A 4,251-nucleotide genomic window follows, 5' to 3' on the forward strand; every position below is an offset into this window, starting at 1 on the left:
GTTCTCATTCGACTTGGGCCGAATGACACCTCGCTGTCTGCCTTTTATTAAATTCTTTTCTTTTCATTTCTTTTTTTTATCGCTTAGCTCGGCCATTACCGCTGACTCTGAGTCCGCGCGCTCCTCATTTCTCGGAATAACCTACAAAGTTACGGCCATCTATCGCTCTCCGTGTGCCCACGAATTTTATGATAATAGCAGTTAATGGTAGTGGGACGGTGGCCAACCTAGGCTCCCCATCACACTAATGAAATTCGCATGAATAATCAAAGTACCGACGTCGTCTGGATGGCCTATAAGAGCCAACGATAAATTAATGGCCACCGTTATGTAAAGATAATCTCGGGGCTCGGTAAATAAGATCAATCGACTCGTCATTCGTGCAAATTTAATACTACAATCGGCAATATAAAGTAAATAGTTTTGAGAATGGGATGGGACGTAAGTCGGTGCTGATATTTCTTACAGTAGCCTTGATTGCTTCACGAGACTACGCCGAAATTGCTTGAGCAGCCGATGATTTCCTTATTATTCGCGGCTTTCAAACGACGACGGCTTGACAATTTCAGTGGGAGGAATTTGAAGATGTGTGGGGGGGGGGGTGAGCGGAGGGGTTGAGAGGAATGTATAAACCCTGGACAAGCACGAGGGTATAAAAATGTCTCGCAGATGTACGCGAGCGCGAAATCGCGCGTGGCTTTTTGCCACCTCGGGCTTTTTATCGTTCGCGGTCCGCGATTCCGCGCATTTCACCAAATCACCAGGGCGATTAAATAGCGCGCGGCCATATAAACTGTCGCATTCAGCACCGTAGCGGAACGCGAAAGAAGCGGCAGCTGCGAGCCGATATTTGATACAGGACCCTTCGCGAATACCTTCAGCTTTTTACGTCTCGAGGCAGGTCCACGTATACACAGATACAGAAGCCGCGCGGTCGGGCCCGACGACATTCGATTCGCAGGAGGAAATGGAATTAGGATCGAAGCCCATAAATATTGCCATCGGCTCGGACGTCTTTCTGTATAAGCGCGTATATTGTTGTCGCTCGCGCCTTATTAACCCGGGATGATTATTTTCCGTCGGTCTCGCGGACGCTCATTATAATCGCGGCACTTGTGTTCTCCAATTCAGCAGACGAGATTTAATAGACTTTTGTAGGGCAGTTGGTCGTTTAGCGACGAATCATATAAGAAAATGAATAGCGATGAACGGGCCGTTGATAACTCATAATAATGCCGCATGGCATCGCATATATTTAACTGAATTCGGCCAAGAGTTGTTTAAATTTTTTTTTTTGTTTTAACTTTGATCCGCGGCATAATATAATGACACACTCGTAATGTTTTGACAGTTTTTGTTTGATTTTCATCTCGAAGTTAACGGTTATATCTCAGCATTGAAACATCACTACTGTCGGCTGCTTATTTACTTTATTCAATATCGACTCTCGCTATATTGTATTGTGCGTGTACGCGCACGCACGAGCGGCCAACCTCAATTATAGCCAACCTGCAATTATACAAAATCACCTTACATTTGATTATCAGGCAATTTTCATTCGAAAGCTTTAATAATAAATGCTGGCCTTCCGTTCCTCGGCAGTTGTACGTGAAGTCATTCCGAGTGCCTAAGCTCGTTTTTTACAACCCCAGAGAGAACCGTGGGACCATTGCGAACGGAGCCTCTTCACAAATATGTCTAATATAGGATCCTTCGGCCAGCCCTCGACCAAAGTGCTATTTTTTGCCGATGGAAAAAATTGTAGATACTCAGCGATCTTCAAAAGAGCTGACCGCAGATGTCAGCGGGAGAGACGTGGCTCGATGGCCACATTCTTTTTTCATAAATCTGCGATAATCGTGCTTCGGAGGCATTATGCACGTGATATTTGGAACGCCGCGTGATCCAAAGACTTTTGCCGCCTGATTCATGCGAATCGCATTGTCGGGAATAAAATCAATAAGCAAATAGGCAAAACACCATACAGTCCATCTCCTGTGAATAGACGTCCGACATTGATGGAGCGTTGTTAAAGGTATTGAGAATCGAGCAACGAGGATTGGCAATTAGCGCAAATATCGTAACTTTCATCTAATGACGTCAGAAAGAATTCTCTTCTGTTACGCGCACTCTTAGACGTGGTGTTGTTGTAGCCCAGCTCACGTTGCACTGGATCCTGGATATGCGATACATAGGGTCTCGTGTCCCATCGGCAAACGACAAGGGCGAAAGGGACTGTGACCGAATATATATATATATATATATATATATATATATATATATATATATATATATATATATATATATATATATATATATATATATTTGTGTGTGTGTGCGCGTGTGTGTGCGCGCGCGCGCGCGCGTGTGTGTGTGTGAGAGAGAGAGCGAGAGATAAATAGTGTGGCCCTCCCCCTTCAAATTGCTCCGTAAAGGACCAAGGGGACACGCGCTTTGGCACGCAGCAGCACGCGACAGCCGCGTGTCTGACCCGCACCACGAAAAACCTTTGGCATTGTTACGCAAGTGCCCTTCGCCGTCGGCTTTAATTTGCTGGTCTGAGCTCCGTTAAGAGCCGTAGATTTGCATGTCGCGGGCGGCGAGTTTTCTCGCGCGAGGCCCTGAATTTGTCGGCATCAATGGGCAGGCCGTGTGCGGGCACCGGGAACTACAAAAAGGAAGCTACGGAGGACGGGGCCACCGAGTCGCTCCTTATAAAGTAAGTGCGCCGGTCACAGTCCCACCGGCCGGAGGAAGAGGGCCTTACGCCATGCACGCGCTCACTCACACGAGTAAGGGGACGATACGAGCGTCCTTCTACACTCGGAGATTCGAGTCCGCAACCGTTTTGGGAAGTACGAACGACGAACGGAGGGCGAGACGTCGTCGCGGTCGATTGGCGGTGGCTGACGTTTATCCTGGGAGGGGTGGCGGGGTGGAAGGCGGGGTTAGGGGGAGGGGTGATTAGAATGGATGTGACGTTGGGATGGGGCATGGATAGGGGGATGGATGGGGTGGTTTGATGGGTGGGGGGAGGGAATGCAGACTTCAGGGCGACCGGAAAAGCTGCTAGGAGAAAAGCTCGAGTGGGTGTTAACGAGCGAGCGACTGACATATCATGGGCGTTTGTTTTTATGTTCGTGTGTGCGTGATGTATTATTAACCGCGCCGACTTTAATGGGGGCGCTCTGACCTATGCCGCGATATTGTCCATAAAGCGAATAGTTTTGCCAGGCAAAGTTAAAAGTCTGTATCTGGCATTTTATACACCTACGCTTCGACCGCTGTATTTACCGATTGAAATACAATGTTACATAATACGTATATTACACGAGGAGCGTGAAATTTATTGTTGGGAAAAAAGCGCACTGCTCGATATCACGTGTTATGGGCTTCACTTTTATTTTACATGATTTATGGACACTCGATACTTTTAACCGATAAAATATACCGACAGTGTAATTTTAATGTAACTATACGTCACTAAGTATCAGAGCTTATGGACTACACGATATAATTGGTTGCGGCTAATGATTGCTTCGAGCTTGAAAAACAGAAGTACTTTTCGTAAAATAATTCGTAAGAAATAATTTGCGGAGAAAACATGAGTTTCACGCGCGTTAAAAGGCAACTGACACGGCAAATCGAACCCACATTTAAATCTAATTTATTTCATAGATCGCAATTTATGCTACGTAAGATAATTGTTAATAAACGCTGGGTTTGCCTGTGTAATATCCAAACGCTGGAGGATATTTAGTTGGAAATTTGTCCGATAAGTGCCAAGTTTATTTCAAGAACGACATTACGATGGATATCGCTCGCTATCGCTGCTTGAACCGTGCCGTTGTACCTTGCGTAATTTAACGCGACCTGCGACAGGAAGCGGCATTATTGTGCTAATGACGTCACGAGTCAATTTTAAAATTCCGAAACATAATTTCCGGAACAAAAAGAGGATGAGAGCTTAATGATATGAGATGTAGCGACGACGAAAAACGCCAGCATGGACAGAAAACGAGAAAAAAGATTGGCTCGAAAAGGTTACTCGTGAATTAACTTTAATTGGAATATGGTCGATAAAAAATTTAATTGATCGACCTTCCCTTCCATACACTTGCGCATCATCCCGTTTTAAAGTACATTTGTTTACGCATTTTATATTATTATTATTACAGTCAGTGCTAAAAGATCTTTGTTTTTTGGTTATTTCTTTCATTCTTTTTTTTCTTCTCTTTTTGACTTGCACAA

This window comes from Ceratosolen solmsi, unplaced genomic scaffold (genome assembly GCF_000503995.2).
Source record: "Ceratosolen solmsi marchali unplaced genomic scaffold, CerSol_1.0 scaffold39, whole genome shotgun sequence".
Lineage (NCBI taxonomy): Eukaryota > Metazoa > Arthropoda > Insecta > Hymenoptera > Agaonidae > Ceratosolen > Ceratosolen solmsi.